Consider the following 21981-nt stretch of genomic DNA (forward strand, 5'->3'; position numbering starts at 1 on the left):
GTTTGCACAGCCAGGAGTGGAAAAAGCCCTGGAAAACCTGGATGCTTCCTGGCACAGCCGTGGCTGGAGGCCTGGAGACAAGGGATCTGCAGGTAGAAGCGCTGCCAGGATGGAGCTGGTTTGAGATTCCCTGCAGTCGTGCTAGGTCCAGCTCCCAGATGATCCAGGATCAGCTAAAATTTGGGTTTTACGAGCTCTGTGGGTTTATGGCAGGAGAGGTGGGCGCGTTACTGAACCGCTGCAGGCACAGGAACGGGGTTGGGAAGGGATCTCCAAGGGGCTTTTAATCAAAAACAAAGGATCCATCTTCTGCAGAGGGTTTGGATTCCCCCAGTGCCAGCAGCCTGATCTCCAGGCTGGCACCTGCTCCCCACAGCAGCAGGGTTTGGGGTTTGTGACCGTGTCCCACATCAGGACAGCGACCCGGGGGGAAGGGGGGACATCCCACGCCCCTTTCCAGGGCACCAGCCCCCTCCGTGCGGGGAGAGGAGCGGGAAGGACGCACCAGACCCAGCGGGGCTGTGCGGGTTTGGTTCCAGAGGCAAAGGGGCTTTAATGTGAAATAACCCCAATTAACCTGCCAGCAATTCCCAGCCCTCATTTTGTGGTGCTGGCAGGGAGAGAGGAGCGGGAGCAGGAGGAGAGGAGAGGGTTTGGGCTGGGGAAGTGCTGGGCTGGGAATGGGGTGGGGGATCCAGCGGGGTCCAGCTCCCCCCAGTCCTCAGCTCAAACCCTGCAGGGAGAGCTTCTTGTGACCTGAAGCAAGAAGATCCTGGTTTTACTCAGTTAATTGCTCTAAAAAAGGGACAAATCCACCAACTCTAAAGTGTTCAGCACTCAGCACACAGCCCAGGCTCCGAGCTGGGGTGGTTTTGCCCAGATGGGGTGGCTGCAGCGTGGGCAGCAGCTGCTTTTCCAGCGTTTGGGTGACTTTGGGCACATTTTGAACAACAGCTTCGTTGGTGGGGCCTCAATGAGACCCAGAGGGTGCAGAAAGGCTGTTCTGCCCCCAAAGCTGTCACTGCAGAGCATCACAGAGCAGATGTGGGCACCAAAGCGGGGTGGGAGCGGCTCTGTGTGTGCAGACACACACAAAACCCCCGGAGAAACGTTTTCCCTGCATTTGGAGAAGGGCTCAGCCCCAGGAGGAGCTGTGTTTGCTGGGTCGAATCGAGGTAATGCAGACACAGCCCAGGCTTTGGGATGCTGTGGGGGTCAGACGTGGTGGGCACGGGGCCTGGAGCCCCCAGGGCTGGGTCATTGCGGGAATTGTGTGTGGGGGACGCACTCGGAGCCATTTCAGGACAAAGGCGAGCAGGGACAGCGCCCTGGGAAAGGGCCGGAGCTGTGTCGGGGGGTTTAGGATGGAGATCAGGGAAAGGTCCTTCCTCCAGAGGATATCCAGGCTCCCCAAGAGAATGAGCACGGCCTGAGGCTGCCAGAGCTCCAGGGGAGCCTGGAAAATGCTCTCTGGGACAGGGTGGGATTGCAGGGAGGTGATTTCCATATGGGGGTGAATTCCCTGGATCAAAGCCGCGGCAGGGCCGGGACGTTGGGGCTCGGCGCCGCTCGGGCTCTTCTCCACCGCATCGGCAGCCGGGTGCCCGGCTCGGCCCCTGGGAATCGTGCCACCATGAATTGCCAGTTTCCTCGGAGCTGGGCTGGGGCTCTGGAGCCAGCCCAAGCGCCGGATCGGGATGAGCCGAGCCGCGGGCACACCCGCTCGGACCGGGCTGGCGCAGCTCCCCGAACGTTGGTGACCTCATGCCGCAGACACGGATGAGGTCACCGGGATAATTGCCCTCCCAGAAGGATGGATCTTGCGGGGAGAGGATGTTGTGAAGCCGGCGAACTTGCTGGGGCGAAAAAACACCTCGCACGCCCCGGGCCGGGAGCGCTCGGAGGTGGAAACAGATCCCCGGAGCGTGCCAGGAGCTCCGGCAGCTGCGGGGGCATGGCAGGAGAAGAGACGGGCGGCGGCGCGGGGGGAGCCGGGGATAATTGCTGCAGGAAGGTGTGCGGTACCTGGCGGGGAGGGAGAGGGCCCGTGCAGGGACCTGCCCTCCCCAGGGCACGGGCGGGATGCGCTCCCGGAGCGCTCCCGGAGCTCTCCCGGCCGGCGCACGGCGCTGCCAGGGCCTCTCCTCGGGGAAGGAGCCGCGCTCAGCCCAGATCTCCTTCTCGGATCCTGCTCCCCTTGATTCAAACCCCGCTCCGGGATGGATCACGCAGGTGGCCCGAGGGATGCAGGTTCTCTGGATGAACCCGCTGGAGCGCACCGTGCCTCAGTTTCCCCAGCTGCGAACGGCAGCAGCGATGCTCTGTTACCCTCCCAAACCACTCCGAGATACAAAACCGGCCCATTATCCCTCATCCAACCCTCCCTTCCCGTGCCAGGGAGAGCTCCAGAGGGTTTTTATCCTCCCGCAGGAATTGCTCCAGCCAGGGAGATGCGGGCTGGGCTCGCCCGGGGTGCCGAGCCCTCCCCATGCCGCTCTCAGCTGGTTCTTCTCCCCTCAGCCCCGTGACAGGTATTTGAAAAGAAGCTGAGCACAATCCTATCAAACCTCCGCGGTTCCCGGGACAAGCCAGACTTTAAGGAGTCGGAGTCCGAGAGATTTTCACAAGAAAACAAACAGAAATGCTTCTGTCGCTGCGGAGAAAAAAAAAAAAAAGAAAAAGAAAAGAAAAGAAAAAAAGAGAAGTCGGGGGAAAAAAAAAATCACAGCACTGTGGGAAAAAAAAAAAAAAATCAACTCTTTCCTGAATAAAGCAGAAAAAAAAAAAAACCCGCGGCCGTATTGAGCTGTGACATATGGTTACACAAATAGAAACCACAGAGGGGAAAATCATGTTTTCTCTTTCATTATTTATCACTCTCTAACTGTCTCCAGCTGGGTGAGTAAACAGCCTCATTGGGCTGTAATGAGAACAGCCTGCTGCCACTGTGCCGGGGCTGCCGGAGCGTGTGCGAGCCGGGCTGGGACCTGCCGGGCCCCCGAGACAGCCCCGAGACAGGGGCACGAGCGGGACGAGGAGGGACCCAGGGGGTGAGCAGGGAGGAGGAAGGATCCAGGGGATGAGGAGGATGTGAGAGGATGAGGAGGGATGCTGCACGGGATGAGGGGGGATGAGGAAGATGAGGAGGATGAGGAGGGATGCTGCAGGGGATGAGGAGGATGAGGACGGATGTGGGGGGATGAGGAAGGATGAGGAAGGATGAGGAAGGATGAGGAGAATGAAGAGGGATACGGGAGGATGAGGATGAGGAGGATGAGGAGGGATGCAGGAGGGATGAGGAAGATGAGGAGTTTGAGGAGGGATGCTGCACGGGATGAGGAGGATGGGAAGGATGAGGAGGATGAGGACAGATGTGGGGGGATGAGGAAGGATGAGGAGGATGAGGACGGATGCAGGGGGATGAGGAAGGATGTGGGAGTATGAGGAGGATGGAGAGGGATACGGGAGGATGAGGAGGATGAAGAAGGATGTGGGGGGATGAGGAAGGATGAGGAGGATGAGGAAGGATGCAGGAGGATGAGGATGAGGAAGGATATGGGAAGATGAGGAGGATGCGGGGGATGAGGAAGATGAGGAGGATGAGGAAGGATGTGAGGGGATGAGGAAGGATGCAGAGGATGAGGAGGATGAGGAAGGATGTGGAAGGATGAGGAGGATGCAGTGGATGAGGAAGATGAGGGTGAGGACGGATGCGGGGGGATAAGGAAGGATGCGGAGGATGAGGATGATGAAAGATGCAGAGGATGAGGATAAGGATGAGGATGATGAAGGACGCGGGGGATGAGGAGGATGAGGAAGATGAGGATGAGGAAGGATGCGGGGGGATAAGGAAGGATGCAGAGGATGAGGATGATGAAGGACGCGGGGGATGGGGATGGGGATAAGGGTGAGGATGAGGAAGGATGCAGGGGGATGAGAAGGATGAGGAGGATGATGAAGGACGCGGGGGATGCCGCACGTGGCCCCGGCGCCCGCCGCATCCTCCCCCCGGCACGCGCTAACGAGGTCCAGGCGCGGAGTTAAATTAAGCGGCCGCTCCGCTTATTGTTCAGGGGAATTATGTGCCCAATTTCCCCCCTGAGCCGCGTTGCAAATTGACTCCTAAGTGTCCCGTGAAATGGCTGCATAATTCGCACATTTGAGAAGCGGGAGCGGTCCGAGCGCCGGTTCTCGGCTTCGCTTCCCTGCCCTCCCCGCCCCGCCCGGTTCCTGCCGGTTTCGCCGCCGGTTTTCGCCCATCCCGCGGCTCTCAGGCGCTTCGGTCTCAGAGCCCGTGGGCTCCGAGGGGATCCATCCTCCGGGAAAGATCCGAAAAGGGAACTTTGGCAGCTCCCAGCACTGCGGGGGCAGACCGAGGCCGCGATCCCTTCCCACTCCCTGCTCCATCCCCGTGGCTGCTCCCGAATCCCAGAGCATTTCCCAGCTGCTTCCCTGGCCGAGGGGGGATCCGACTCGAAGGTTCAGATCCCCCCTGGTTAGGCCGGGCTTTGGATTAGGCTCTGAATTAGGTCAGGCTTTGGGACGTTCCGCCCTCCCCGTTGCTCTCATCTTTTCATCCCACATTTTCTCTGGCTGGAGTTGGGATTCCCTGAGCAGCTCACGGCCCAGGGCGGGTGACGCTGGTGACACGGGTGACACAGGTGACACGGGTGACATGGGTGACACGGGTGACACGGGCACAGCCTGAACCAGCCCCATCCCACCTGGATTCACTCAACACCCCGCCAGGAGCCTCGGGAAGGGGCACCACGGAAACACCGCGTCCGTCCCAACTTCTGGGAGGAGAAAGGTCTTCACCGAGAGCCAGAAAGTCCTTGAGAGATGATTTCCCAGGAAAATTAACCCATTTCTCCAGCGAAGAAGGGCAGCCGGCGTCTGGAGCCCATCCCAGTCCTTCTGACACATGAAAAACTATTAGTAAACGGAAGCGTTTTTAATGAAAACTGACCCAGTTTTGAATGCCACTTCTCCTCCCACCTCAGGAATCGGCTGTGCCAGAGTTTGAGTGAAATTAGGTCATTGTTGAACAAAGGTCATGAAAGAACTTGAAAAGCTTTTTGATGGGAAACCCCAGTTTTTATGGGGTTTTGTGGAAATCCCCCTCCCCAATAAAATTATAAATAGAGCGACAGAGCAGCGCGGGGAGCCAACCATCCCTGGTGAAAAAAATCCAACTGCAAACGTCACCCTTCCTGAACCTGGGGGGAGAAACAGAAAACCTGGTGACAACCTGATCACTTTTTTCCCTACTGAGCCCTCTCGTCCTTCAAGCCCGGCCGTGCCGGATGGGGATTTGGGGAAATGTCCCAGGAGTTTGGAATGTGGGCAGGGAGGGCTGTGCTGTGCCTCTGATTCAACGCATTCCCAGAGCCCTCCGAGCGAATCAAAGGCCTCTTACAGGAAATGCTCCCTGAGCTGGGATGAGCTAATCCCTGCCCCATTCCTCGGGAAGGGATGGCAGGGGCAGCTCCTTCCCCGTGCCACACTTGGAACCAGCTTGTGCAAACAAGGCAGTAAAAGCGGAAGTTTTGGGGTTTGGGAACACCCCAGGAGGGTTTTTTTTTAAGGGGAGAGAGTGGTTGAGGTGGCTCCTGTGGGAAGGAGGTTTTTCTGTTTCTTCCCCCAAACCTGCTCAAGTGCGGAAGTGTCCGAACCCCAGGAGCGTGCGAGAGGAGCAGCAGCCTGAGAAACTTCTGCTTTTGCTTTTGGGGATGGATTCTCGGCGCACGAGAGGCCTGATCCAGCAGCAGAGGATCCTCTCTGATCCAGGGAATCGGTGGATTTTTGATTTTGCCGAATCAGTGGATTTTGCCTTGCACACACAGGTGCCCATGTAAACACAAATATTCCCACTCAGCACCGATTCCCCCTTCACTCTCTAACAGAAATTTGGGCTGATTGTGCCTGGCTCGGGCGGTTCCAGGTGCTGCTGGGTCACTTCCCGGGCTGGTTTGGTTACTGCTGGTGCCAAGTTCAGAGCTCTACTGCCACCCTGTCCCCGTCCGTGGCACCTCTGCAGGGCCGGGAGCCACCCCGAGGGCACAGCCAGCCGCGGCTGTCCCCACGCTCCCAGGAGTGGCTCTGAGGGACCCTGGCCTGGTGCTGGCCCCAGGGATGCTGCAGAGCCCTCAAACCCAGAGCCCCAGCGGGGGGAAGCGGCGCAGGGAGCAGAATTCCAGCCCCAAACAAAGCACTTTTGTGTTCCTGCAAGGAGGGGCGGGAGGGCTTCCTGCTGCCCTGCTTTGGGGGCTGCTTCCCTCCTTCCCCGGCCTGTCCTGACCTCCGGGGCTTCTCCGAGCCCACATTTCTGCCCAAGTGCGGCGGCTCCTTCAGCACCTTCCCTCTCCTCCTCCTCGCCATTAGCATCCTCGCCGTGTAAATGTTAATGAATTGTCATCAGACCAAAGTAATCACCAGTCAGCAAAACTTAATTTTACTAAAAGACAAAAAGAGGCTTCGCTCTAATTGATGGAAAATTGGTCGTTTCTTGTCAGGTTATTGTTCATTTCCCGCCTGTTAATGACCGGAGCCCTCCAGCCGTGCCCAGCCCGGAGCCTGGAGAGCGGCACGGAGGAGGCGTCAGGAAATCTGGGATGAACAGGGACATTTTCATTAAACTTCCAAAGGCAAAGCGGTGGGAGCTTCCCAAGGCAGCGAGGAGGACGAGCCCCTGTCCTGCCTGGCAGCTCTGGGGGAGCAGCAGCAGCAGCGATGGATCCTCAGGGCGCACAAACAGCGCCCGGGGCTGATAAGAGATGCCGGTGACAATTTTGGGTGCCTTTCTGTTTTAATCACCCAAGGGACTCGGGACTGGAGGAACTTTGAGGCGCCTTCCAACCCAAACCACTCCCTGATTCCACGATTCCGAGGGTCAGGCAGAGGAGGCTGGAGCCCCGGTGTAATTCACGGCCTCAGACATCAGAAACGTCTTTTAATGCCCTTTATCACAATGTTCTTGGGTTGGGGGGAAAAACCCAATAAAAGGGATGGAGAATTGTTTTTCCATTCAAATCCTGGCAGCCCAAAGGGAAGCAAACCTGCTTCCTGCTATCCCAATTCCTGGTTTTAGGGACAGAAGGACCCACCCCGGTCGGTGACACCCGTGAGGGGTGTGGAGTCCCGTTTGTGGTGGGAGCAGCCCCCGGGCTCCCCGTGCTGCTCCCCGGGCTGGCTCTACTCAGGCTATTACGGTAATTTGATAAGCCACTTCTTCGTGATATGAATCTTCGCCTTCCTTAAAGGCAGGGGGAAAAAAAATAAAAAACCAACAACAACAGCAAAAAAATATAAAACCCTCATTGCATTTTGATGGCTCACAGGGACAGTTCATTAAGCAATCAACTCTTTTAATGAAATATTTCTTTGTTAAAATATTCATTGATCCGCCGCGGGTGTGAGTGGAGAAGGGGAAGGACCGTGTGTCCCGAATGCTTTTCTGCTGAGTCTTCCCAAGCACGCGCTGGGAACAGCGGGATGTGCCCTGGCATTGCCAGGACAGGAATTCCCACAGCCAGCTTCCCCTCTGCAGAGCCTGGAGCAAGGGTTTGGGGTTTTCCAGGTGTTTTCTCCCTTCCTCTAAGCTGTCACACGCCAGGCCTGAGGGGGGATGCGGGGTGGGCTTGGTTGGTGCCACGGCGGCTGGGGACGCGTGGGGACATTGTGACACAGACGGGGGGAAGCTGGGCCAAGAATGGGAGGAAATGGGCAAAAGTGGAAGCGGCGGAGTGGGAAGAGGGCGTTCCCAAGGGGAGGGACTGGTTTCTCCTCCCAGCCAGGTGTGAGGGGACCCCTGTGCAACCACGGGACAGCAAAGAACATTTCCCAGCCCGCAGGGCTGCAGCCAGATCCTCCAACCCCAATGCCCGAGCGAGCTCAGGGAGCCAGGATGGGGAACACTGGCAGGAGAAGAAAGGGAGGAGGGGGGAAAAAAAAACCCCCAAAAACACAACATATCAAAGGGTGAGAAAAGAACAACTGCAGACAAAGCAGCGAATGTGGGCCCCCCCCCTCCTTCCTCCAACCTTACACCGTGAGTAATTCCCGGCCGGCACCGTGACGGCTCCGACAGCAGCCACCACGTGCGGGTGAGCATCTCCTGAAGGAGCAGGAGGGAACAACGCCGACAAACGCGGCCGTGGCAGCAGCAGCCGGGAGCTGAGCCCTGCTCCGGATGAGAAACGTTCTTGGAAAAGCAGGGAAATGATAAAAAATAAAAGGAGGAGGGAGGGGGGGAAATCCAGCGGGTAAAGCACGGCACGTGCGGATGGGGACGGGAAAGCCACGTGTCCCTCCGGTGTGCCCAGGTGCTGGTGGCACAGCCGGGCTCGGCAGAGCTCGGGGAATTCCGTCTGGGCTGGGTGATGGCCGCTTGCTGCTCCTTCCTCTCCTGGAATGGGGCTCTGCAGGCGCAGAGGGACGCTGGGCACTGTCGGGGGACCCCCCCCAAACACCCCAAACGTCCTCGTGTCCCCGTGTGGGAGCAGCGCCCGGGCACTGGGGGTTTCCCTCCCTTATCCATTACCTCCAGCTCCATAAATCCTGGCTGAGCCCAACCCTCAGCGCGCAGCGGGGGGAAACTGAGGCACGGCACAGCCACCAGCCAGGGATCTGAGGTGGCGAAACCCCCTCAAAACCCCCCTGAGCTCTGACCTGAGCCCGAATTGCTGATTATTTCCTCGATGCCCCCTCTCTGGGATCCCCCTGGATGGGGAATCACCGGGGGTTTCTGCCCCAGGGTGGCGGGATCCCGCTGGCTGGAGCCGGGGAGCGCTGCCAGCCCCCGGACAGGCAGCAGCCTGCGGCTTTCCCGGGGAGCCAGGAGCGTCTCATCACTTACAGGAACTCGGTGCATCATCCCTCGGCCTTACGCAAGAGGCGAGCGGGGTCCAAGAGCTGCAGCGCCGGATCGCTGCGTGCGCTCGGCAGCCTGCCAGCGCGGCCCTGCCAGAATCGACCCTCGGGGGGTCTCTGTGGGACCCCCCCCCGGCCTCCCCAGCCCTGTGCTGGCTGCGGGTGCAGCGCCCAGAGCCGCGGGATGGCCCCGGGAAGGGCTGATCCCGCTCCCAGCTCCGCTTGCCCGCCCCGGAGGGCGTTTGGGATGAGCCCGGGGGTCCAGTCCCGGATCCGCAGGAAGGAGAGGGAGCTGGCAGGGGGCTGTGGGCGCTGCTGGGGTGGAAACTGATGGTGGAAATGAGCAGATTTGCTGCGCACCAGTGGAAATTTCAGTTTGGAATTTGGAGTTTAGCTGTGTCAATGCGCACCATCCCCAAAACACTGCTCTGAAGGGAAAAACAACTTTCTTCCCTCACTCTCTCCATTTCCCCTTCCCCAATTCTCTTCTTCCTCATATTTCCATGTGGGTTTTTTTTTTCTTTATTTTGCCCTGGAAGCAGGAGGGAGAGAATCGGAGACAGAGGAAGCAGAGGAGTTCAGGGGGAATTGTTCCCACCACCAAACACTGGTTTTTCAAGCGAGCACATTCAGAAAACTCAGATTTTGTTCCTGAAGTTGCTCTTCCCATAGAAGAAAAAAGAGAAACCAAAGGAGATGTTCTCCACTACCCGTCTGCCAGAAATGCCGGTTCAGAACCTGTGACCAACGGGCTTTGGATTCATCTTGGAGAGGATTTTCCTGGAAGGATGAGGATGCTTCAGATGAGGTGATTCAGAGCTGCTTTTCCTTGGGTGGGATTCAGGACAAACCCAGCCTGACCTTTTCCATGGAAGTTTTCAGCTTTCTGTCAGCTTTACAGCAAACTGGGATTGTTCCCATTCCAGGCAGACACGGGATCATCATCATCCCTTGGCTGAGAACATTCAGGTTTTAAAGGTTTTCAAAATCCTGGTTACGAGATCAGACAGTCCCTGGAGGAGGAAAAAAAACCCCAACTTTCTTAGGAAAAACATTTCCCAGAGCTTGGGCAGGATTTTTGGGGGTGGATTGCAAATGCTGAGAGTGAGGATGAGCCGGGAAGAGGTGGAAGGTGGAGTTTTCCTGGAAGAACCGAAGGACTCTGGGTTTGGGGCTGATCCCTCGCCCCGCTCTGACTCTGCTGCTCTGCCCACGTGGCTCAGGGCTTTCTATCCACGCAAAGTGTTTCATCCCAGAGCTCCAAATCCTCCTGCCTCCCCTGGACCCTTTGGAGGTGATCCACGCCCGAGGCTTTACCTGGTGCAGAACAAAAGGAAGTTTTTTTTTTTCCCTTTCCCTTTTTCCCTGCGTCTCTCTTTCGGGAGCTCAGCACTGCTGCAGGAGCACCTGTGGTCTCCTTCCCGGGAATTTCCTCCTGCCTGCAGCATCCCTGATGTCCCCACTGGTTTTTGGTTCCTCAGAGACCAAACCCCACCAGGGAAGGAGCTGCACCAACCCTGCCTGACCCCGATCCATCCGTGTCTGCCCACCCAGATCCCTCCTCCCTGCTCTGCCTCATCTCCAGGCTGACACACTTGAACAAAGAGGGATCTCGGGGCTGCGCTGGAGTCACAAACTCCCCTCGGTGGAAGGCTTTTTGTGCAGCTCCTTCCTGCTCTGGTGATGTTTGATGTCCTCAAAGGGGCTCCTCGGACGTAGGGCAGAGAGGGCGAGCGCAGGTTCGTCGCTCAGAGCTGTTTTTTAGCTCAGAAAAGCACAGGTTTGGGATGGGATGGGATGGGATGGGATGGGATGGGATGGGATGGGATGGGATGGGATGGGATGGGATGGGATGGGATGGGAATGGGTGTTGTGTTTGTGGTGGGCCGGTGGGTGGGTGGGTAACTCACAAAGGTCTCGGAGCTTCCAGCCCTCCCTGGGTTTGGAATGCGTCAGGAGGGATCTGGGCTGAACTGGGAGGGTGGAAGCTGCTGCACTTCCCATCTGGGGAGCCCCTCAAATGGGGTGGGGCTCCCATAGCTCTGAGTGCTGAGCAGGGAATGGATTGAGCCATCACGGGTGGGTCCAAGGGCTGCAACCCCCCTGCCGTACTGGGAGAACTGGGAATGCTCAGCCTGGAGAAGTGGAGGCTCCAGGGAGACCTCAGAGCCCCTCACACCCAAAGGTGCTCCAGGAGAGCTGGAAAAGGGATTTGGACGAGGGCCTGGAGCCAGGGGAAGTGGTGCCTCATCCCTGGGAGAGCTCAAGGCCGGGTTGGATGGACCTGGAGCAGCCTGGCCTGGCGGAGGTGTCCCGTGGGAGACGGGAAGCGGAGCCAGCCCTGCTGGGCCACCCTGGCCCTGGATCCGAGGGGTCACCCAGCGACCCCAGAACCCGAGAGGTTCTCCCTGGTGTCTCTGGCAGGGAGAGGGAACGCTGTCCTGCCATGAAAGGAGGCGCTGGCAGGAACAGGGCCTGGGGCGCCTCTTCCACCAACGTCCTTCCACCAGGAGCTCGTTCTGCAGAAGTGGGTGCAGCAGAGGCTCCTAGATGGGAGCTGAAACCGAGCCAAGCCCTCTGGAAAACCCCAGGACTCCAACAGGGGTGGGTTAAGACCTCGGTTTCAGGCTTGGCACAGCCCAGGAGCCAGCCTGGAGCTTGTCCTTGTCCTGTTTGTTCCCTTGAAAGAAGGTTTTTGGGGACAAAACCAATGGGCCATCAGAATGTAGTTGTAGCTTTCCCATCTCACAGAAATCCCCTAACTTTTCATTCAATAATAGATTACTAGAAAAAAAAAAGAAAACAAACCGACCATAAACAGTCCTCCTGGAAAAAAAATAATTAAATTATAGGGGAAAAAAAAAAAAATCCAGGTGGGTTGAAATACTTTCCATTCCAATTTCACCTATTAAAGCCACTTTTGCTGTCCATAAAATGGAAATTTCAAAAGAGCTGGTTTTGAATTAAAAAAAAAAAAAAATTAAAAAAGAAGAAAAATAGAAAAGGGAACAGAGTGGCCCCTCTTTGGTGCCATCAAACTGGCTTTGGAAAACTTCTCCACGGGGGTTGTGGAGGTTGCAGGTGCCTGAGGCAGGTGGGAATTCACCCCCAAACCCATCGCTCCGAGGCTGGAGCGCTGGTCCCTCCTCTGCTCCAGCTGTGTCACCCTGACCCGTGTCCCCAGCGCCGGGCGAGGGTTTGGGAGCAGCACCTGGGTGCTGCATCGGCTCCAGCCTCCTCGGGGAGTTTGGGGCCTCTCTGCAGATGTTCGGGTGCAACATCTGGGCGCTGCTTGGGGCCCAGCATCTCGGGGCCGGCGTGGGTGCAGCGCCCTGACACAGCTCTGCTCCGCCGGGGGTCTGGGGACCCTGCTGGGGGTGTCACTGGGGTGTCACTGGGATATCCGGGGGTGTCACTGGGATATCACAGGGGGGTCACTGGGATGTCACAGGGGGGGTGTCACTGGGGTGTCACTGGGGTGTCACAGGGATGTCACTGGGGGGTCACTGGGGTGTCACTGGGGGGTCACAGGGGTGTCACAGAGGTGTCACAGGGGGTGTCACTGGGGGTGTCACAGGGGGATCACAGAGCGGAGTTGGGGGTGTTGGGGTCACCAGCTCAGCCTCTTGCTGTTCCCATCTGTAAATCGGGCTCAGCGCTCCTGTCCCGGCTCTGCCTCGAACTCGATGTTCCGAGCGCTCTTTCCCCACCCGGCCGATCCCGTGACCCCACGCAGCGCCCGGAGCCGTGTCCCCGATCCCCCCCCACCCGCGCCTCAGTTTCCCCTCCGCTCCCCCCTTCCCCAACCCCACGGCTTCGCCGCGCGCCGGGGACCGAACGCGGCAGAAACCAATTAGCGCAGACATTAATGAAGCAAAACGCGGGGGGGGGGGGGAAAGCCCAGAGAACGGCGGGGTTTGGGGAGCGGGGAGGAAGAGGAGGCTCCATCCAGCGAGGCTGCTCCAACCAGCGGTGGGACGCCCCCCCCCCAAAAAAAAAAAAAAAAAAAAAAAACCAAACCAAACCCCAACACCCCCGATCCAGCGCGGGGAGCGGGGGGGGGGTGACGCTCGGGCGGGGAAAGCGGCTGCACCTGCTTTAGAGGAACTATGGTAGGGCGGCCGGCGCCCGCCCCGCGCCGCCGCGCCCGCGCCGCCGCCGCGCCGAGCCGGACCTGAGCGCGGCCACGGCCCGGCCGGCCCCGGCTGCCCGCGCCCCCAGCCCCGCTCCGCTCCGCGCCCGGCCCCGCTCCGCTCCGCGGCCCCTCCGCCGCACGGAGCACACCCCCCCCCGGCCCCGGCCCCGGCCCCCGCCACGGCCATGCCGCGCCGCCTCTGAGCTCCGGCCCCGCCGCGCCCGCCCCGTCGAAGTTTGGGGAAGGTGCCGGTGCGGGGAGGGCTCCGCAGGGGTGGCGGGGGAAGGAGCGGCGCGGCTCATGCCCGCCCCGGAGCGCGGCGCTCGGAGCGAGCCAGGTGGGTGAGAGCGGCGCGGGAGGGTCCGCGGATGTCCCTTAGGGAGGTGGGGGGGGGGAGCGGGGCGGGACCCCCCGGGCAGGTGCGGGGGGCGCGGGTGGCGTCCCCCGTGTCCCCGGCGCTGCCCCCGGCCGGGCCGTGCCCCGCGCTCGGCCGCGCCGCGCTCGGAAGTTTTGTTACGGCGCCCGGACAAAGGGAGCGGGGCCGGCGCTGGGGGGAGCCGGGGGTGCGGGCGGGCCGGGGCTCGGCGGGGGACACCGAGGAGGGCTCGGGGATCGCGGGGAGGGGGGCGCGGGGGGTCCGCAGCTCGGTGCGCCCCGAGCGGCGCGGGGGTCGCGGCGCGGGGGTCGCGGTGCGTGCGGCTCCGGGCGGGCGCGGGGGTCGCCGCCGCCCCCCGAAGCGTTTGGGCGGCCGGGAGCGGGGAAGGAGGGGTCGCAGCCCCCTCGGCGAGGGAGGGGGGGGTCGGGCCCCGGGAAAGTTGCGCTGCCGCCGGCACAGCCGCGCTGCCGGTGCCGGATCCGGACCCGCCTCCGCTCCGGCGCTTCGGGGGTCCCGCACCCCCCGAGGGGGCAGCGCAGCGGGGTGAGGGGGTGGGGGGCCCGGCGGCCCCTGCCCTGCAGCCGCCCCAGCGCTCCCTTTGTTGGTGCTTCCCATTTCCTTCCCATCTTTTCCTTTCTCTCCGGCAGTTTTGGTTTAATTCCGGCTGCTGGAGGGCTTTGGGTAGCTTTTTTTTTTTTGGTGTTTTTTTTTTTTTCCTCCCCACCTTTTTTTCCCCTTTTCCATCACATTTTAACTCAGCCTCGACCCGCCGCTGCTTGGGCCCGGGGTGGGGTGTGATTCCCTCCTTGGAGAGAAATCCGTAAGTCTGCCCTAAGTTTTGCAATTCCTGGGAGAAGCAGCAGCCGCCGCCGTCCCCGACAACCTGCAGCCAGCCCGGCCGTCGCTGCCGCAGCGCCCTGGGAAAATCCAGCGCCGCGTCCAAAACCCTAACCCAGACTGCAAGGTGAGGGAGAGGAGGACGAGGCACGGCTTCGGATGGAGCTGGAGAATATTCCCGAGAAACCCCCGCAGGTTTGGATTCCGGGGGGGCTGACGGCAGCCGGCTGCCCCGCGGCTCGCCCGTGCCTGGGTTGTAAAGTTTGCGGGGGCTCCGTGCGCCTTTGTTTGGAGGGGGAGAGAGGTTCGGGGGGGGGGGGGGGGGGCTTTTCCAAGGATTTGGGATGGAGGGGGTCTCTCTAACCCGGACGCGATGCCCGGTGCCGCCGGAGCTCTCGGCGGGGACGCTGCCGGCAGCGGCTGCTGATGGTGCCGGCAAGCGATAACGTGTTCGGGAGGAGTTTTTTATTACGGAGCGTCGTCTTGTGGGAGTTCCGAAATTCCCGGGCACATAGCGCGTGCTGGCTCACCCGGAGCCCCGGATCAGCCTGCAGCAACATCCCCTTTTCCCCCCGCGGTGTCCGCCGTGCTTGCGATGCTCTCCCGGCGCTGGCAAAGTTCAGGGATTTCTATTCTTCGCGGCTCCCTCTCCCCGCTCCGTGGGATAAACAAACGCGCCTCTGTCTGCTCTCCCCCTCTCCGGGAGGAAAGGGCACTTGGGGAAGTGCCGCGGATGGGCTCTGGATGTTTCTCCGGGTGTAGGAAATCTGGTTTGAGTTGGCAGGCGCGTTCGGAGGTGTGGATGGGAGAGGACAAGTGGAGCGTAATTGGGTTTTCTTTTTCCATTTGGGAGCGGTGCTGGTTTCTCTTTCCCCGTTTAAAGCGCAAACAAGCCAAGGGCCGTGCGTCTCCCCCTCTCTCCCTCCCGTGCGCTTTTTAATACAAATGAAAAATGTGCCGAGGAGAAAGCGGGAATAATTCGCAGACCCCGCTTTCCCGGGAGTCGTGGTTGGGAAGTGCCCGCTCGGAAAACTTGCGCTGAGATTATTATTTTCTTCTTTTTTTTTTTTTTTTTTTTTTTTTTTCCTGCTGCTCTTAATATAGTCCTGGAGGAATTCGTGTCCGAATTCCTGCCTGGGTTCGCTCCTCAGCTTCAGGCAGCTCTTCCCTCCCCGTCAGTTGATACCCCGAGATTTTCCTTTTCCCACCCTCCACCCCAACTTCCATCGGATTAAGACCTCACTTCTCCGCGAGCGTCGTAAAGCTGTGGGGCAGACAATAAAATCGTTATTAGTTTCTGTATTAAAAGGTTGGGTTGTTTTTAACCCAAACCAGAAGGAGGATTTACTTTTACAAATTTCTGCTGGTGTGTTAAAAATTTAACGCGGGGAGTACGTTCTGCGGAGAGCAGGGATTTGATGTTAAATCAACCCAACATGTGTCTCAGGCAGGCGGCGTGACCCGGTCCCGGGTGTCGGCAGGGATGTGTTCCCTTTCCTGCCTCCCCATATCCTCCAGGAAAACACAGCAAAGTCTCGGGCTTTTCCAACATCTTAACTCTAAATTAAGGATTTTTTATTATTATTATTATTTTTCTTTTTTTTTTAACTGCCACCCCACCTTAACGTCCATCAGAAATAAACCTAACGAGCTCCGGGAGCGGGTGGGTGGAGGAAATAATCAGGTTTGGAAAAATTACTCCGCTCTCCCCCTTTTTCTTTAATTTTTTTTCTCCTTCAGGTCGCTTAAATCAAACTGGGAAAGGGGAAAACGTGGAGGAGAAGGGGCAGAATTCCCTGTGCCAAAGAAGGGAGCTTTGTCAGGGCCGTGGAGCTTTGGGAGGCTCCGGCTTCTCCTGCCCTTTGTGGTGTGGGATTGGGGACTGTGGAGAAGATCCCGGAGCCCTCTGCTCCCAAATAATGCTGGGAAATGCTGCTTTGAGCCGCTCCTCGTTTATTTTGATGTGTAATTTTCATTTATTATTTGCTGGGCAGGGGGGCTGGGTTGTTCTTTTTGCGGGTCTCCCCCATCCCAAAGCCCATTTTTGGGGGATCCTCGGTGCGGGGACTGGGGCGCGTCCGTTCCCGGCCGGATCGAGCATGGCTCTGGAGGTAAAATATAAAATCCAAAGTGGCACTGCCGAGCAGCACAAAGTTGGATTTGATTTTGGTGGGGGGGGGGAAGTGCAGGAGGACGGGATCGGTGTGGAAAATCCCCCTCCCCAAAGCCTGCAGCCCGGGATGCGTCGCCCAGCGGGGTCAGGGAAGGAGGAGGGGATGGGGGAAAGGCTGAGCAAACGGAGCGAGGTGGAATAAAACGGATTAAAGTCGCTGCTGGGGGAGGTGGGGAAGGGGCTGGAGAGCAGACAATATCCAAAATATCTGTAAAAGCCGTGTCCAGCCTCGCTGTCCTGCCTGGAAACCAGGCAGCCGTAGGTTTTCCATCCCCTTTGGAAAGGGGAGAGCAGGGAGCGTTCGGAAAACAACAACAAACCCCACCAAAAAAAAAAAAAAAAAAAAAAAAAAAAAAAATCAGTGCAATGTACAAAATCAAGTGACACTAAAATATCTCCTCGGGCCCTCGGCCTTTCTCTCCTAATAACCCGGCAGGAATGCGAGTGCACTCAGTTGTGAAGTTGCTGCCCGGAGAGCCCGGGAGCTTTTCTTTTCCGCCGCTGGCTCGGGGGATGCTTTGAGTCTGCTGATGTTTGTGTCTCGCCGTGGGGCTGGGGAGGGGCCGGGGGGCTCCGGCTTTCAGGGTTTTCTCTCCTTTGATTTTATTTTTTTTTTTCCTTTTCACACCCCCCTCCATCTTCATCCTTTTTTTTTTTTCCTCTTTTCTTGTCGGTCCGGCGGGGAGCGGGGCCGGAGGGGGAGAGTTGTGGGGCTGGGATTGCCTTTGTGGCAGCAAGGTGGGGGGCAAAGGGAGCAGGCTCATTCTTCCCACCCGGGAAAGGCGGGAGGAGAAGCCCGGAGGTCCCTGGGTTTATAACTCGTACATGTTTATGGCTCCTTGCCTTTCCCCTCGCTGCTGTGGGGTTTGGGAGCCTGAAGGATTTGGGGAAATTCTCTTATTTCAGCAAGGGAGAGCTGGAATGTTTTTTTTTCCCCTTCATCCCCGTGGGTTGGAAGGCCAGCAGAGAGCAGGGATGGGGCTGGCAGGTGGGTTGGGGGTCTCCAGGGGTTGTTCCCCGTTTCTGGGTGCAGGGGAGGGGTTCCCATCTCCTCCTCTACCCTGAGTTTTTCCTCCGCTCCCGAAATGACCCCGCTGCCGCCTCGGCGTCACCTGCCCCTTCTGGAAGTGGGAACTTGGAATTTCCTGTCCCTTCCTCTTCGGTTTGCAGCTCCTCCAGCACGGACAGGGGGGATTCTGCAGGGTGGGGAGCTCGATCCTGCTCCCTGCAGAGGGATGAGCTCCGGGAGACGGAAGGGAAAAGGGAGAAAACAAAACCACTCAGAGCTCGGAATTTCCATGTGACTGCCTGGGAAGGTGTAAAAATCCTCCGTGAGCCACTCCTGGATGCACCTGATTGAAACTCAGGGGAGCAGCTGGCTCGGAAAGAGCCCCAGGGGCTGGGACACGGCCCTGCACGGAGCTGGTGGCCCCTGCGTGGCCGTGGGGCTGTGACCAGCAGCGCTGGCTCCTGGGCCAGCTTAGGGCAAGGACTTGCCCCCATTTTATCTCTTACAAAACCTCCCTGTGCTGCACCTTTTCAAGTCAAACAGAACTTGTAGATCAAGATGGGGCCGGGCACGGCTTGAAAAACTTCCTAACCTTTTTTTTTTTTTTTTTTTTTTTCCCTCCTCCCTCTCCAAGTGTTTGGGAGATAAAATCCAGCCAAGACTCTGCTTGAGGGTTTGTTTTTGTTTTTTGCGAACTTTTCCTAATTTAAACGGCTCTTGGCGTGGCTCAGGCGCCAAACGCGTTGTGGTGCTCCGGCTGCCCGTGACAAAAACGCGTCTGGAATTGGAATGGCATCAGGGAAAAGGGAGAGAGGAGAGATCCAAAGCCACAATTTATCTCATAGGGATCCTGCTGGAGCAGGGATGAGCTGGAGGGAAGTCATGAAGAGATTCCTGTGCCACGGGCGCGGGGCTGGCACCGGGATGCGCAGGGAAAGGAGCCCGGCGTGAGTCGGGATCCTTTTTCCCGGGGTTTATTTTTTTTATATATTTTTTTTTAAAGGAAAAGCCAGGCTGTGCTTGCAGCTGTTGGTCTGGCTGGGGTGGAGCGATCCGGAGCCGGCGTTCCCAGCCCCGGGTGACACTTCCCAGCGGCTCCCGTGCCCTGGCAAGTTGGCAGCAGGCGTTGGCAGCGTGTTCCGGCGGAAGCCGTCCCTCCTCTTGGATCGTAGAGCCAGCTTGGCACCAAATCCAGGGATTTTTCCCTGGGAGAATAAGGAGCAGAGGGTGGATGTGGAGGAAATCTCACCTTGCTCCTCTCAGGGCTCCGTTTGGCAGAGGCAGAAGTCAGGGTGGGAAAATGATTTGATGGAAGATTCCTTTCAAAAGTGAGGAAGAGTGCACAAAAATTTTAAGGTGGTAGAGAAGGAAAAAAATCCCAGTGCCGGGATGATTTGGAGGTGATTTGGAAGCGTTTTTTTCTTCCTCGTTGGGAAAACTCTTCCGATGTGACCGGAGCTGGAATGGGCAGATGGGGCTGGGGAGCTCCGGGATGGCCCCGGCAGGAGGAGGAGGAGGAGGAGGAAGAGGAGGAAGCCCCAGTGGGATGGGTTTGTGCAGGTTGTGTTTGGCAGCTCGGGGAGATGCTGCTCCCGTTCCCTCAGCCGTGGCTCCGTGGCCGGGATGAGCCGCTCGCCCGGGCCAGGTGCTCATGGAGCGGCTCCTTGGAGCAGCCCTGGGCCAGAGCTGGGCTTATCCACAGGGATCTCCCTGCTCCAGGGCTGGCACAGGCACACAAACGGTGCCATTCCGGGTTCCTGGCTGAGCGTCCCACTGCCAGCTTCCCTCGGGATCTGTCAGCTCTGATCCCAAACCCTCCGACCTTCCCTTGCTTTCGCCAAGTCCTGCTTTATTCCACAACCTGTAGATTTTAGGTGAGTGATTTTTCTTTTTTGCTGCTTATTGTGAGTCCAGGGGCCGGGGCCCGGCTGCAGCAGGATGTGGATGGGAGAAGCTGTCATGGATTGGGAAAAGATGCCTTGGAAAAGAGGGAACAGCGGAGGAGGGCTCGGGGTTGGAGGCTTAAAGCAGACCACAAGGCCAGGATTGCGCTGCGGAGCGAGGGATGAGCCGGGATCCCGGGGTCCCAGCAGCTCCCTCTGTCTGGAGGCCCCTTGGATTCAGATTCCTGCCTCTCCCGGGTGTCTGCCGTGCCCAGGAGTGGGGATGTGTCCCCAGTGCCGGTGCTCCAGGGCGCAGGGACAGCTCCTGGAGCTGGCACCGGGCTCCGGCTCCGCCGGTGCCTCCCATCCCGTGCCGGGATCTCGGCACATCCGTCGGGATGGGAGTTCCAGCACGGGGGATCCCGCTTTGCCCACACCGTCCTGGAGCTGCTGGGAGGATGCTCCTGGAGCAGGAGCGTCCCCACAGCCTGCAGGGACCTGGGGATTCCTCAGCTCCGGGATTCTTCACCTCCCGGGAGAAGGGAATGCCCGGCAGGGACGGCAGGGAATGTCAGGGGACATCCCGGGATGGGGGGAAGGTGCCCCACTGCAGCCTCAGGAAAAGCTTTTGGGGCTCAGCGTGGCCACGATGGGGTTGGAGGAGCCACCCAGGATGGAGGGGACAATTTGTGGCAGGAAATACCCGGCAGAGCTGAAGTTCCTTGTTGAGGATCCGGAATTTTGGGCTGAACTGGGCCGGGATCCGGGCAGGAATGTTGGGCAGAGAGCTCGTGCTGGGCAGGGAGAAGAGCTCTCCTGTGTCTGCTCTGGGTGCCACTTGGCAGGCTGTGTCCCTTGTCCCAGCAGGTGCTGAGGGTTCCTGGCACCCAGCAGCTCGGTCCTTCCCCCGGGATGCTGCCAGACCTGGCAGTGGGAGGGAAATTCCCTGGAGCGTGGGGAAGCTTGGATGGGGAAGAGAAACACGGCGTCACCCGGCCTGTTAAAAACAGAAGAAGAGCAAATAAAGGCATGGGGAGAAGTTTTGAGGCAGGAAATGTTAATTTTGGAGATGTGCTGGGCCGGGCAGAGCTGCAAACCCCTGGATTTTTACCGAGGTGGATTCAGGTGGGATTGTAAAGTCTCCAGCTTTGCCTTTCTCTGGGATTATTTCCCTGAGAATTTACATTTCTCCTTTACACCCCAGCCTGCTTTCCCTGCAGCTTCCTGGGTGGATTTTTATCCCGCATTTCTGCAGCAGGGTCCTGCTGGGATGGAGTTGGGTTTGTGGGTTTGTCCCCTGCTGCCCGAGCGGTGTTTGGGGAGCCAGATGTTCCCCATTAATAAATTGAACCCTCAAAACCGACAGGAATTCCTCATCTGGAAAACAACAGTCACCTGCTGGGTGGGTAAAGCTGGGGGTGAGGAGGAGGAGGGTGATGCTCCTGCTCATCCCATCGCTCCCAGTTTGGGATCTGGACCTCACAGTCTGGGGTTCTCATCCTCAGTTCTGCCTCTCCAGCAGGATCCGTCCCTGTCCCTCTGGCCCCAAAGCACTCGGGGTTTGTAGGGGGTCTGGGTGCAGCAGCGGGGCCCTTGTTCCCCGTGGAGGTGAAGGAGAGGGAGAACTGGGGCAGATCTCCGTAATTTTGGCATTTTGTGCATGATGGGGAAGGTAGATTCACTCAATCAAGAGAAACAGGTGAAGAGAAATGTCCAAAAATCCCTCCTGTGAGAGGTGGGAGCGCGAGCGTGCCGGAGAAACCCTGGGAAGGGAATTCAGGCTGAGCTCCGCTCCCGTGGCACGGCACAACCTCCACTTCATCCCCTTTTTCCAGAGTGACAATCCCAAATTTGGGCTGGGATTGGGATTTGACTTTCCCAAAGTCAAACCCAGCGGTGCTGGGAGCTGCGGGCTCCAGCTCGGCTCTTTCCCACGGGATGGATCTCGGGGCTGGGCTCTGCCTCCTGAGGGGTGCTCAGCACAGTTCGGGTTCTCCCCACTTCTCCTTTGAACCCAGGTTTTATTTCTAAAAGGACACATGGCAGAGCCTGTTCCCAAATCCCTTGAAATCTTTCCCTTGGTTCTGGTGCGCTCCCACTGAACAAATTCCTGTTTTCCCTGGGGTGTGGAGGGTCCAAAATCTGGGTCAGACTTTGGAGCTGCGGGAGCAGCCCCATCCATGGATCCAACCCCTCCTCATCCCTGCATCCACGGGTTTCCTGCAGGCACCGCGGGCTGGGAAGGAGGAATGCCGGGGTGATCCCCCTGCCCTGTGGGGCTGGGGGTTTAAAACGCTCCCTGAGGAAGAGTCTGCTCCGTTTGGGAATGCACTGGGAGGGGCTTTGGGGGTTGCTGCTGGCTCTGCGTGGGCTCGGTGCTGGCTGGTCCCTCGTGTCCCCACCGTGCCGGGGCAGGGCGTGCGTCGGGAGCGCCGCTGCTGCTGAATTTCCAGCTGTAAATTTGGGATGGAGCTGCGGGAGGAGGCAGGGCTGTGCCCATCCCTCTGGGAAAAGGATGGAGGCGCAGCCCCCTGTCCCCCCAGAGGGGACACACAGCTCCCTCCGCTGCAGCCTGGGTCTTCTCCAAGCGCTGCTGCGAGCACGAACGCTCTGGGAGTCGTTCTGGGAGTGAGCGCAAATTGCTGGGTTTATCTGGAGGTTTAGAATAATTATTGGGGGTTGAAAACTCCTGGCAGC

At 58.7% G+C, this 21981-nt stretch overlaps 1 protein-coding gene across 2 annotated transcripts in view; it reads left to right on the forward strand.

Annotated features, from left to right (window-relative positions):
- Nucleotides 1–13285: 13285 nt before the first annotated feature.
- The window catches only part of FOXP4 (forkhead box P4), a 59199-nt gene continuing 50503 nt past the window's right edge, over nucleotides 13286–21981 (forward strand). For both annotated transcript variants that reach the window (XM_040085779.2, XM_040085780.2), the window contains exon 1: nucleotides 13286–13343. The gene's annotated coding sequence lies outside the window, so the exon portion shown is untranslated. The remainder of the gene's footprint in view (nucleotides 13344–21981) is intronic.

This window comes from Hirundo rustica, chromosome 24 (genome assembly GCF_015227805.2).
Source record: "Hirundo rustica isolate bHirRus1 chromosome 24, bHirRus1.pri.v3, whole genome shotgun sequence".
In the NCBI taxonomy this organism is placed as follows: Eukaryota; Metazoa; Chordata; class Aves; order Passeriformes; family Hirundinidae; genus Hirundo; species Hirundo rustica.